General features: G+C 46.1%; 1 pseudogene; it reads right to left on the bottom strand.

Annotated features, from left to right (window-relative positions):
* LOC135529320 (voltage-dependent calcium channel subunit alpha-2/delta-4-like) overlaps nucleotides 1-14551 on the bottom strand; it is a 102755-nt pseudogene extending 88204 nt beyond the window's left edge.

Here is a 14551-nt window from a genome sequence, read left to right as displayed (position 1 = left end):
GGCACATCACAACGGTCAATAACCGCTGTACATTTCAAACCTTGAATATTTTGTACAGCAGTACTGATCTTGTTTTGTGTTTTATATGTAGAATAATAAAGTTATATTTGTTATGTTACTTTGCATTCAGAAAGTATTCAGAACCCTTGACTTTTTACGTTACAGCCTTATTCTAAAATGTTTTAAATAAAACAAATTCCTCATCAATCTCCACAGGATATCCCAAAATGACTAAGTGAAAACAGGTTTTAAGACATTTTTGCAAATGTATTAAATATTATAAACAAAAAGTATTCAGACCCATTGCTATGATACTCGAAATTGAACTCAGGTGCATCCTGTCCCCATTGATCTTCCTTGAGATGTTTCTACAACTTGATTGGACTCCAGCTGTTGCAAATTCAATTGATTGGACATGATTTGGAAAGGCACACACCTGTCTATATAAGGTCCCACAGTTGACAGTGCATGTCAGAGCAAAAACCAAGCAATAAGGTTTAAGGAAGTGTCCATAGAGCTCCGGGACAGGATTGTGTCGAAGCACAGATCGGGGGTAGGGTACCAAAACATTTCTGCAGCATTGAAGATCCCAAAAACACAGTGATCTCCATCATTGTTAAATGGAAGAAGTTTGGAACCCCCAAGACTCTTCCTAGAGCTGGCCGCCCGGCCAAACTGAGCAATCAGGGGAGAAGGGTCTTGGTCAGGGAGGTGATCAAAAACCCGATGATCACTCTGACAGAGTTCCAGAGTTCCTCTGTGGAGATGGGAGAACCTTCCAGAAGGACAACCATCTCTGCAGCACTCCACCAATCAGGCCTTTATGGTAGAGTGGCCAGACGGAAGCCACTCCTCAGTAAAAGGCACATGACAGCCCGCTTGTAGTTGGCCAAAAGGCACCTAAGGACTCTTAGACCATGAGAAACAAGATTCTCTGGTCTGATGAAACCAAGATTGAACTCTTTAGCCTGAATGCCAAGCGTCACGTCTGGAGGAAACCTGGCACCATCCCTACGGTGAAGCTGTGGGGATGTTTGTCAGCAGCAGGGCCTGGGAGACTAGTAAGGATCGAGGGAAAGATGGACGAAGAAAAGTAAAGAGAGATCCTTGATGAAAACCTGCTCCAGAGCGCTCAGGACCTCAGACTGGGACGATGGTTGACCTTCCTACAGGACAACGACCCTAAGCACACAGCCAAGGCAATGCAGGAGAAGCTTCGGGACAAGTCTCTGAATGTCCTTGGGTGACCCAGCCAGAGCCCAGACTTGAATCCAATCTAATATCTCTGGAGAAACCTGAAAATATCTGTGCAGCGACGCTCCACATCCAACCTGACAGAGCTTGAGAGGATCTGCAGAGAATAATGGGAGAAACTCCCCAAATACAGGTGTGCCAAGCTTGTAGCGACATACCCAAGAAGACTCAAGTGCTTCAACAAAATACTGAGTAAATAGTCTGAATACTTATGTAAATTGAATGAGTTTTTTAAATTTGTAATACATTTGTAAAAATGTCTAAAAACCTGTTTTTGCCCTTGTCATTATGGGGTATTGTGATGTCATTACGGTGTATTGTGATGTCATTACGGTGTATTGTGATGTCATTACGGTGTATTATGATGTCATTACGGGGTATTGTGATGTCATTACGGGGTATTGTGTGTAAATTGATGAGGGAGGAAAAAAAGGTCATCCATTTTATAATAACATTATGTGGATAAAGTCAAGAGGTCTGAATACTCTCTGAATGCACCGTATACCAACTCAGTCTGTGACGATCGGTTACTTTTGAACAACAGCCCTTAAAAAGTGTATTTGTAAGGAGGAACTGTGACTGACCTCTAAAGTAGCGTTGAATTCATGGTATAGATCAGCGTCCTCCGCTGCCTCCGCCAGTCTCTTGACAGACTTCATCTTCCTACCCAGCATGCCCTCCATCTCCTCAGCAAACGTCTTCACCAGCTCCTCTCCGTCCACCTCCTCCATCTTCACCGTGGGCTCAATGTCTTTGTATTTCTGGAGAAGAAAGGGTTAAATACCCTTAATAAACATGTTTAGGTAACAAACGGTCCCTGATATCAGGGTCCTGTGAACTGTCAGATTTGATTGTATTTCAGGAATCAGGTGTTTTCAAGTCTGTAATTGAATCCACTTCCACAAGGGAGCTGTCATAAGAGACACATGTAACGTATTGTATGACAACAATCAGAGAAGAGTTGGATCTATTGGATTGGCTAGAGAACATAGAGCGTATCTCTAAATAGAACCTTGACAAACCGCTATCTGACTCTGTTGTCTCCGCTGGTGACTATTCAACAGCTGTTGGTGGATTACACTAGTCTGTTAATCATCTCCTGTTGTTTTTACCACAGTCAGTCTTTGACAATGGTAACCTTTTTGGGATAGGGGGCAGCATTTTCACTTTTGGATGAATAGTGTGCCCAGAGTGAACTGCCAGTTTCAACTGTTCTGCCTGCGGCTATGGAACCCTGACCTGTTCACCGGACGTGCTACCTGTCCCAGACCTGCTGTTTTCAACTCTCTGGAGACAGCAGGAGCGGTAGAGATACTCTTAATGATCGGCTATGAAAAGCCAACTGACATTTACTCCTGAGGTGCTGACTTGCTGCACCCTCGACAACTACTGTGATTATTATTATTTGACCATGCTGGTCATTTATGAACATTTGAACATCTTGGCCATGTTCTGTTATAATCTCCACCCTGCACAGCCAGAAGAGGACTGGCCACCCCTCATAGCCTGGTTCCTTTCTAGGTTTCTTCCTAGGTTTTGGCCTTTATAGGGAGTTTTTCCTAGCCACTGTGCTTCTACACGTGCATTGCTTGCGGTTTGGAGTTTTAGGCTGGGTTTCTGTACAGCACTTTGAGATAGCAGCTGATGTAAGAAGGGCTATATAAATACATTTGATTTGATTTGATTTAGTCCCAGGGTCCTTAGATTAGTGATGAGCTGTGAGGGCACTATGGTGTTGAACGCTGAGCTGTAGCCAATGAACAGCATTCTCACATAGGTGTTCCTTTTGTCCAGGCGGGAAAGGGCAGTGTGGAGTGCAATATAGATTGCATCATCTGTCAATCTGTTGGTGTGGTATGCGAATTGGAGTAGGTCTAGGGTTTCTGGGATAATGGTGTTGATGTGAGCCATGACCAGCCTTTCAACGCATTTTATGGCTACAGAGGTGAGAGCTACGTGTCAGTAGTCATTTAGGCAGGTTACCTTAGTGTTCTTGAGCATAGGGACTATGGTGGTCTGCTTGAAACAAGTTGATATTTCAGACTCAGACAGGGAGAGGTTGAAAATGTCAGTGAAGATACCAACCAGTTGGTCAGTGAATGCTCGGAGTACACGTCCTGGTAATCCGTCTGGCCCAGGGGCCTTGTGAAAGTTGACCCGTTTAAAAGTCTTACTCGCATTGGCTGCAGAGATCGTAATCATACAGTCGTCCAGAACAGCTGAAGCTCTCATGCACGTTTCAGTGTTCGTTGCCTCAAAGCGAGCATAGAAGTTATTTTGCTTGTCTGGTGGCTCATGTCCCTGGGCAGCTCTCGGCTCTGCTTCCCTTTGTAGTCTGTAATAGTTTGCAAGCCCTGGACGAGTGTCGGAGCCGGTGTAGTACGATTCAATCTTAGTCCTGTATTGACGTTTTGCCTGTTTGATGGTTCGTCGGGAAGGCATCGTGGGATTTCTTAGAAGCTTCCGGGTTAGAGTCCCGCTCCTTGAAAGCGGCAGCTCTACCCTTTAGCTCAGTGCGAATGTTGCCTGTAATCCATGGCTTCTGGTTGTGGTATGTACGTACAGTCACTGTGGGAATGACGACCTCGATGCACTTATTGATAAAGCCAGTGACTAATGTGGTGTACTCCTTAGTGCCATGGGAAGAATAGTATAAAGCTAAGGCAGGCCCTAAGGCTGAAGCAGGTGCGTGTGGAGGAAGTAGCGGAAATTGTACCGTATATTGATTGTAGAAGAGTTCCATTCCAAAGTAACCAGGAAGGAAAAGCACAGAAACCTACCAGACAATGATAAAAGGTCCCAGGGCGTCCCATGTTATCTTAACCTGTCTTGTACAAACACCATAAACATAAATGCAGCCTCTTTATGGTGAAAAGAGGGCCCCCCCCCCCGCAACGGAAATGAAAAGCAAATGTTGCTTCCCAAGCAACCAACCACCCAACCAATCAATAAACACAACCCCAATCAGTAATCAATCAGCTAACTATCAGGTGAAGTCATGTGTGAAGATGCAGCCGTCTTTACCATAAATAATGAGTTTAGCATTGATCTCTTTATGATGAAGATGATGAAGATGATGTTTATGATGAAGATGATGTTTATGATGAAGATGATGTTTATGATGAAGATGTAGCAAAACAACTAATTAAGTGAATGTTTTAACTTGTGATTTTCACAGTGATCTTTTCCAAAGCCAACGAGAATAACATGTACTGTATGAACGATGTGGTGTATGAACGATGTGGTATATGAACGATGTGGTGTATGAACGATGTGGTGTATGAACGATGTGGTGTATGAGAAATCTACTCATTATCAAGCTCAAACAAGCTGCACCATCTGGTGTATTATTAAAAAATGTGCTATGCAGCTAAAATCTGGTACAATGTGTTTTGTACATGAACCCTGTCAAATAAACAAACAAAAACACACAGACTGTGGCAGGAAAGGTAGAGCGGGGTGGAGGGGCCAGGAAAGAGGAAGCCTAAAGTCTATTCAAGCACTAGAGCCTTTCCCGTCTGTCACTAAAATACTGTTATGATTGTCTGTGCAGTTCTCTGACTCTACGGATGAGGAATTGTGTTCCTATCAAACTAAGCTGTCAGCCAGGTCGTCCAGGGTTAATCCAGGAGGTTGGTCCCACACGGCACCCTATTCCCTATGCAGTGCACTACTTTTGACCAGAACTCTATGGGCCCCGGGTCAAAAGTAGTGCACTTCATAGGGAATAGGGTGTCCCAAATAGCCATTTGGGACACAGTCCGGACTTTATTCTGTCCCCAAATGACAGACATAGACATAGAAACTGCAGATAGGCACAAACACCCGCACACACACACACACACACGCAGAAACACACACACGCAGACACACACACACGCAGACACACACACACACAACCACAGTGAATTTATAAGATGCTGACAGAGCAGCCTACTGTCAACACAACCACAATGGCTTTATAAATGCTGATGGAGCAGCCTACTGTCAACACAACCACAGTGGCTTTAGGGTGTCCCAAATAGCCATTTGGGACACAGTCCGGACTGTATTCTGTCCCCAAATGACAGACATAGACATAGAAACTGCAGATAGGCACAAACACCCGCACACACACACACACGCAGACACACACACACACACGCAGACACACACACACACAACCACAGTGAATTTATAAGATGCTGACAGAGCAGCCTACTGTCAACACAACCACAGTGGCTTTATAAACGCTGATGGAGCAGCCTACTGTCAACACAACCACAGTGACTTTATAAACGCTGATGGAGCAGCCTACTGTCAACACAACCACAGTGACTTTATAAACGCTGATGGAGCAGCCTACTGTCAACACAACCACAGTGACTTTATAAGACACATTATATTCCCCAGCTTAATGCTAATAAGACACATTATATTCCCCAGCTTAATGCTAATAAAACACATTATATTCCCCAGCTTAATGCTAATAAGACACATTATATTCCCCAGCTTAATGCTAATAAGACACATTATATTCCCCAGCTTACTGCTAATAAGACACATTATATTCCCCAGCTTAATGCTAATAAGACACATTATATTCCCCAGCATAATGTAACATCTGAAAAGTTTAAGCACGTGTTATTTTATTCCATCCAGTCAGATCATTGTCTTCAACATGAGCTCAGAGACTAGGGAGGGGGACTGCACGTGTGTATGTCTGCATGTATTAGACCAGACAGATGTTGCAGGTCCTGCTGGGTAGTCTTCAGGGTCGCTAGGGAACAGAGAGCATGTGCTTATTACTGAGAAGTGCTGGGACTCACACCCTCACACCTAGGATGGTAAGTACACACACACACACACACACACACACACACACACACACACACACACACACACACACACACACACACACACACACACACACACACACACACACACACACACACACACAAGGGCTGTCCTCTCCTCACGACTCACACCGTGAACAGGAAACAGAGCAGAACTTATGTAAAGGAAATCTGACATAGGAAAGACAAGCACCAACTCTAAGCCCATATATCACAGCACTAATGGCCAACACCGCCTGAATAAGAGATATAAACAGGCCGCCTTTTCATTTATGTAGTCTGCACTGTACAGTAAGGCTGCTTCCGATTGGTAGACGGAGGAAGGGTTCCCTAACCCCTCCCCTCACAGCCTGAAACCATTGTGATGTCATCCAGATTAACCCTGTAAATCCACATTGTGGAATCATCTCTCCATCGATCTCTATCCTCTATCCTTCTTCGCTCTTCCTCCTCCCTCTTCATCTCTTTCCTCCTCTCTCTCTTTCTTCTTATCCAACAGCATGAAAGTACAGTAGTCTCTTCTGTCTATTTCACACAAATTAATATCTTCTGAGTTGATAATCTCATCAACGTGACTTCCCAAACCCCCTTCAGTATTTCTTCCAGAGGCAAACACAGTCTCCATTCAACATCACAAACACAGTCTCCATTCAACATCCACATACACAGTCTCCATTCAACATCCACAAACACAGTCTCCATTCATCATCACAAACACAGTCTCCATTCAACATCACAAACACAGTCTCCATTCAACATCTACAAACACAGTCTCCATTCAACATCCACAGTCTCCATTCAACATCCACAAACACAGTCTCCATTCAACATCACAAACACAGTCTCCATTCAACATCACAAACACAGTCTCCATTCAACATCCACAGTCTCCATTCAACATCACAAACACAGTCTCCATTCAACATCTATAAACACAGTCTCCATTCAACATCCACAAACACAGTCTCCATTCAACATCCACAAACACAGTCTCCATTCAACATCACAAACACAGTCTCCATTCAACATCCACAAACACAGTCTCCATTCAACATCACAAACACAGTCTCCATTCAACATCTACAAACACAGTCTCCATTCAACATCCACAGTCTCCATTCAACATCCACAAACACAGTCTCCATTCAACATCACAAACACAGTCTCCATTCAACATCACAAACACAGTCTCCATTCAACATCCACAGTCTCCATTCAACATCACAAACACAGTCTCCATTCAACATCCACAAACACAGTCTCAATTCAACATCCACAGTCTCCATTCAACATCACAAACACAGTCTCCATTCAACATCCACAAACACAGTCTCCATTCAACATCTACAAACACAGTCTCCATTCAACATCCACAAACACAGTCTCAATTCAACATCCACAAACACAGTCTCCATTCAACATCTACAAACACAGTCTCCATTCAACATCTACAAACACAGTCTCCATTCAACATCCACAGTCTCCATTCAACATCTACAAACACAGTCTCCATTCAACATCCACAAACACAGTCTCCATTCAACATCTACAGTCTCCATTTAACATCCACAAACACAGTCTCCATTCAAAATCCACAAACACAGTCTCCATTCAACATCCACAAACACAGTCTCCATTCAACATCTACAGTCTCCATTCAACATCTATAAACACAGTCTCCATTCAACATCCACAAACACAGTCTCCATTCAACATCCACAAACACAGTCTCCATTCAACATCCACAAACACAGTCTCCATTCAACATCACAAACACAGTCTCCATTCAACATCACAAACACAGTCTCCATTCAACATCACAAACACAGTCTCCATTCAACATCTACAAACACAGTCTCCATTCAACATCCAGAGTCTCCATTCAACATCCACAAACACAGTCTCCATTCAACATCACAAACACAGTCTCCATTCAACATCACAAACACAGTCTCCATTCAACATCCACAGTCTCCATTCAACATCACAAACACAGTCTCCATTCAACATCTATAAACACAGTCTCCATTCAACATCCACAAACACAGTCTCCATTCAACATCCACAAACACAGTCTCCATTCAACATCACAAACACAGTCTCCATTCAACATCCACAAACACAGTCTCCATTCAACATCACAAACACAGTCTCCATTCAACATCTACAAACACAGTCTCCATTCAACATCCACAGTCTCCATTCAACATCCACAAACACAGTCTCCATTCAACATCCACAAACAGTCTCCATCAACATCCACAAACACAGTCTCCATTCAACATCCACAGTCTCCATTCAACATCCACAAACAGTCTCCATCAACATCCACAGTCTCCATTCAACATCCACAGTCTCAATTCAACATCCACAAACACAGTCTCCATTCAACATCCACAAACACAGTCGCCATTCAACATCCACAAACAGCAGTGATCATACAAATTGTTATCTTGCTGCCCTTCTCTCTTTGATTGGGCTGAGCTCACCCTGCAGGGAAGCCCCTCCACCCACCCACCCACCCACTCGCCCACTCACTCGCCCACTCACTCACCCACTCACTCACCCACTCACTCACCCACTCACCCATCTCTAGTGCCATCCGTTTTGTCACTAAAGCACCTTATACTACCCACCACTGCGACTTGTATGCTCTAGTCGGCTGGCCCTCGCTACATATTCGTCGCAAGACCCACTGGCTCCAGGTCGTCTACAAGTCCATGCTAGGTAAAGCTCCGCCTTATCTCAGTTCACTGGTCACGATGGCAACACCCATCCGTAGCACGCGCTCCAGCAGGTGTATCTCACTGATCATCCCTAAAGCCAACACCTCATTTGCCGCCTTTCGTTCCAGTACTCTGCTGCTTGTGACTGGAACGAATTGCAAAAATCGCTGAAGTTGGAGACCTTTATCTCCCTCACCAACTTCAAACATCAGCTATCTGAGCAGCTAACCGATCGCTGCAGCTGTACATAATCTATTGGTAAATAGCCCACCCATTTTCACCTACCTCATCCCCACAGTTTTTATTTATTTACTTTTCTGCTCTTTTGCACACCAATATCTCTACCTGTACATGATCATTTATCAATCCAGTGTTAATCTGCAATATTGTAATTATTCGCCTACCTCCTCATGCCTTTTGCACACATTGTATATAGACTCCCCTTTTTTTTCTACTGTGTTATTGACTTGTTAATTGTTTACTCCATGTGTAACTCTGTGTTGTCTGTTCACACTGCTATGCTTTATCTTGGCCAGGTCGCAGTTGTAAATGACAACTTGTTCTCAACTAGCCTACCTGCTAAATAAAGGTGAAATAAAAAAAATTTAAATTAAAAAAAATCAGAGGAGGTTTATGTGGGTTACCTTTTGGAGCAGCAGAGCACCGGAGTATTTTGTTGAAAGAGCAATGATTTGTTTTCCGTAAGAGACGGCCCATTGCTGAACCCTGAAAAACAGAAAGGAAATACAGGAAATGAGTGTAAGCTTTGGAAAAACCCAAATACAATTCAAGTACAATTGGCCCAATAGAAGAACTCAGTTTACTGTCAATTTATTCTAGTTGTCCATGGCAACAGCAACTGCCTGGTTCTTCAGAATTCATTTATTCAAAACACAACTAGTCTCCTCTCTAGGTTCCTTCCTAGGTTCCTGCATTTTAGGGAGTGTTTCCTAGCCTCTGCTTGGCTTGCTCTTTGGGGTTTTCGCCTGGGGATCTGGAAAGACACTGCTGATGAAACAAAAGGACTTAACAGAAGACATTTGATTGATGAATTGAGCTTCTCTCTGATTCATGGCATTGGGTCATAGACATTTCCTAATGAGCTCACAATACCACATGTGTTATATTAGCTACTTAACTGGACTGGAGCAACAATTGTTTTGTTCTGGTATACTTACAACACATGGTTCTTGGAAATGAATTCATTTTCATTAGAGTTGTGGGGCCACAAGGTATTTTATATATATATATATATGTGTATGTGTATGTGTATGTGTATGTGTGTGTGTGTGTGTGTGTGTGTGTGTGTGTGTGTGTGTGTGTGTGTGTGTGTGTGTGTGTGTGTGTGACTAAACCACCAGCAAGGGGGAACAGATGGGAATTAGAGAGGTGAGCTGGGAAACAGATGGAGTTAGAGAGGTGAGCTGGGGTACAGATGGGGGTTAGAGAGGTGAGCTGGGGAACAGATGGAGGTTAGTGAGGTGAGCTGGGGAACAGATGGAGGTTAGAGAGGTGAGATGGGGAACAGATGGAGTTAGAGAGGTGAGCTGGGGAACAGATGGAGTTAGAGAGGTGAGATGGGGAACAGATGGAGTTAGAGAGGTGAGCTGGGGAACAGATGGGGGTTAGAGAGGTGAGCTGGGGAACAGATGGGGGTTAGAGAGGTGAGCTGGGGAACAGATGGGGGTTAGAGAGGTGAGCTGGGGAACAGATGGGAGTTAGAGAGGTGAGCTGGGGAACAGATGGAGTTAGAGAGGTGAGCTGGGGAACAGATGGAGTTAGAGAGGTGAGCTGGGGAACAGATGGAGTTAGAGAGGTGAGATGGGGAACAGATGGGAGTTAGAGAGGTGAGCTGGGGGAACAGATGGGGGTTAGAGAGGTGAGCTGGGGAACAGATGGGGGTTAGAGAGGTGAGCTGGGGAACAGATGGGGGTTAGAGAGGTGAGCTGGGGAACAGATGGGGGTTAGAGAGGTGAGCTGGGGAACAGATGGGGGTTAGAGAGGTGAGCTGGGGAACAGATGGGGGTTAGAGAGGTGAGCTGGGGAACAGATGGGGGTTAGGGAGGTGAGCTGGGGAACATTTGGGAGTTAGAGAGGTGAGCTGGGGAACAGATGGGGTTAGAGAGGTGAGCTGGGGGACAGATGGGGTTAGAGAGGTGAGCTGGGGAACAGATGGAGTTAGAGAGGTGAGCTGGGGAACAGATGGAGTTAGAGAGGTGAGCTGGGGGACAGATGGGGGTTAGAGAGGTGAGCTGGGGAACAGATGGGGGTTAGAGAGGTGAGCTGGGGAACAGATGGGAGTTCGAGAGGTGAGCTGGGGAACAGATGGGAGTTCGAGAGGTGAGCTGGGGAACAGATGGGAGTTCGAGAGGTGAGCTGGGGAACAGATGGGAGTTCGAGAGGTGAGCTGGGGAACAATTGGGTGTTAGAGAGGTGAGCTGGGGAATAGATGGGATTAGAGAGGTGAGCAGGGGGACAGATGGGGTTAGAGAGGTGAGCAGGGGGACAGATGGAGTTAGAGAGGTGAGCTGGGGGAACAGATGGAGTTAGAGAGGTGAGCTGGGAACAGATAGGAGTTAGAGAGGTGAGCTGGGGGACAGGTGGAGTTAGAGAGGTGAGCTGGGGAACAGATGGGGGTTAGAGAGGTGAGCTGGGGGACAGGTGGAGTTAGAGAGGTGAGCTGGGGAACAGATGGGGGTTAGAGAGGTGAGCTGGGGAACAGATGGGGTTAGAGAGGTGAGCTGGGGAACAGATGGAGTTAGAGAGGTGAGCTGGGGAACAGATGGGGGTTAGAGAGGTGAGCTGGGGAACAGATGGGGGTTAGAGAGGTGAGCTGGGGGACAGATGGAGTTAGAGAGGTGAGCTGGGGGACAGATGGAGTTAGAGAGGTGAGCTGGGGAACAGATGGAGTAAGAGAGGTGAGCTGGGGAACAGATGGGGGTTAGAGAGGTGAGCTGGGGAACAGATGGGAGAGAGAGGTGAGCTGGGGAACAGATGGAGTTAGAGAGGTGAGCTGGGGGACAGATGGGGGTTAGAGAGGTGAGCTGGGGAACAGATGGGGGTTAGAGAGGGGAGCTGGGGAACAGATGGAGTTAGAGAGGGGAGCTGGGGAACAGATGGAGTTAGAGAGGTGAGCTGGGGAACAGATGGGGGTTGGAGAGGTGAGCTGGGGAACAGATGGGAGTTAGAGAGGTGAGCTGGGGAAAAGATGGCTCAACACAGCCAGAGGAGCAGAGGAAGCAGCTAGCATACAAGAAGTTATTATAATAACCTACAATATAGTGGGCTACAGTGTCACTATCTATATCTTTGGTAAGAGCATCCAGGAAGCCCCACCGGAGGGCAATTATGCTACATGCTAACACCGGAGCGCTACTGTGCTGCACGCTACAGAGCTAATATGCGATGCTAATGCTGGAGAATTAATATGGTACATGCTAACAATGAAAAGCTACTATGCTAAAAGTCTATGATGCTAACGCTATAGAGCTAATATGCGATGCTAATGCTGGAGAGTTAATATGGTACATGCTAACAATGAAAAGCTACTATGCTAAAAGTCTATGATGCTAACGCTATAGAGCTAATATGCGAAATGCTTACTCTGGGAAGCTAAGCGTATATGCACTGTCATTCAGCCTTTGCTTTAAATCCATACAGGCCTCTGAGAACCCAATCCTTCCTGACCGGCTGTACAGTGGAGGACAGATAAATGGACATTCACAGCAGCTGCTCAAGCACTTAGTGCAGACACTGAGCCCTGTCTCAAGTCCTGGACAAACAGTTAGCTTAGCTAGTAGCTACACATTGTAAATTAAATGAGTGAAGGGTGAGTGAAATGAGTCAGTATGTAAACCTACAACCGTGGTATTTTTAGCGATGATGATATTGATGACAGGTTGAAGAGACCATAATATGGTGCCAAAGAGAGTCTTTTTATGAAATGTTGATGACAGGGTTGGATGTTGTTTGTTGTATTGTTGTTATGGAGACTCAGGGTGTCACAAACACCCCCTCATTCTCTGGGCATCATTTTTAAAATGTATTTTATTTTACCTTTATTTAACTAGGCAAGTCAGTAAGAACAATTTCTTAATTGCACTGACGGTCTACCGGGGTACAGTGAGTTAACTGCCTTGTTCAGGGGCAGAACAACAGATTTTTACCTTGTCAACTCGTGACTATGGGAGGGGAGGGGAGAGTAGTGACTAGGGGAGGGGAGAGTAGTGACTAGGGGAGGGGGAGGGGAGAGTAGTGACTAGGGGAGGGGAGAGTAGTGACTAGGGAGGGGAGGGGAGAGTAGTGACTAGGGGAGGGGAGGGAGAGTAGTGACTAGGGGAGGAGAGAGTAGTGACTAGGGGAGGGGAGGGGAGAGAAGTGACTAGGGGGGGAGAGTAGTGACTAGGGGAGGGGAGAGTAGTGACTAGGGGGAGGGAGAGTAGTGACTAGAGGAGGGGAGGGAGAGAAGTGACTAGGGAGGGGAGAGTAGTGACTAGAGGAGGGGAGGGGAGAGAAGTGACTAGGGGAGGGGAGAGGAGAGTAGTGACTAGGGGAGGGGAGGGGAGAGTAGTGACTAGGGGAGGAGAGAGGAGAGTAGTGACTAGGGGAGGGGAGGGGAGAGTAGTGACTAGGGGAGGGGAGAGTAGTGACTAGTACTACTCTACTGACAGTCGAGGGCTGTGAGGTCATGGTTTGGGTACTCACGTTACAGGTACACAGTGCTACTCTACTGACAGTCGAGGGCTGTGAGGTCATGGTTTGGGTACTCACGTTACAGGTACACAGTACTGCTCTACTGACAGTCAAGGGCTGTGAGGTCATGGTTTGGGTACTCACGTTACAGGTACACAGTACTGCTCTACTGACAGTCGAGGGCTGTGAGGTCATGGTTTGGGTACTCACGTTACAGGTACACAGTACTGCTCTACTGACAGTCAAGGGCTGTGAGGTCATGGTTTGGGTACTCACGTTACAGGTACACAGTACTACTCTACTGACAGTCGAGGGCTGTGAGGTCATGATGTGGGTACTCACATTACAGGTACACAGTACTACTCTACTGACAGTCGAGGGCTGTGAGGTCATGGTTTGGGTACTCACGTTACAGGTACACAGTACTACTCTACTGACAGTCGAGGGCTGTGAGGTCATGGTTTGGGTACTCACGTTACAGGTACACAGTACTACTCTACTGACAGTCGAGGGCTGTGAGGTCATGATGTGGGTACTCACGTTACAGGTACACAGTACTGCTCTACTGACAGTCGAGGGCTGTGAGGTCATGATGTGGGTACTCACGTTACAGGTACACAGTACTACTCTACTTACAGTCGAGGGCTGTGAGGTCATGGTTTGGGTACTCACGTTACAGGTACACAGTACTACTCTACTTACAGTCGAGGGCTGTGAGGTCATGGTTTGGGTACTCACGTTTCCGGCGGTATCTTCATCTGTCCGTTCGCCGTCAAGCAGAGCCAGCTGGCCCAGATAATCCACAGGGTGGTGATCCGTGTCATCCCGGCACCAACGCCAACGTTCCGACCGCCGGCGTTCCGGCAACGCATCACAACGGCTGCTGACGACCCCTCTGACAGCATCTGCAAGGGTCGACCCACTGGGTTTTTATCAGATGTACTGTGTTCAAACAAACAACAACGCAGCAGGACTCTGTATATTCCCTAGAGACTCAGGAAGTCAGAGGGAAGGAGGACCTGGCAGTGTTGTCCACGGACAGCG

The sequence above is a fragment of the Oncorhynchus masou genome, unplaced genomic scaffold (assembly GCF_036934945.1).
Source record: "Oncorhynchus masou masou isolate Uvic2021 unplaced genomic scaffold, UVic_Omas_1.1 unplaced_scaffold_1129, whole genome shotgun sequence".
NCBI classification, from domain to species: domain Eukaryota; kingdom Metazoa; phylum Chordata; class Actinopteri; order Salmoniformes; family Salmonidae; genus Oncorhynchus; species Oncorhynchus masou.
The sequence above is the reverse complement of the archived record's forward strand: the minus strand, read 5'-3'. Positions and strand labels throughout refer to the sequence as shown.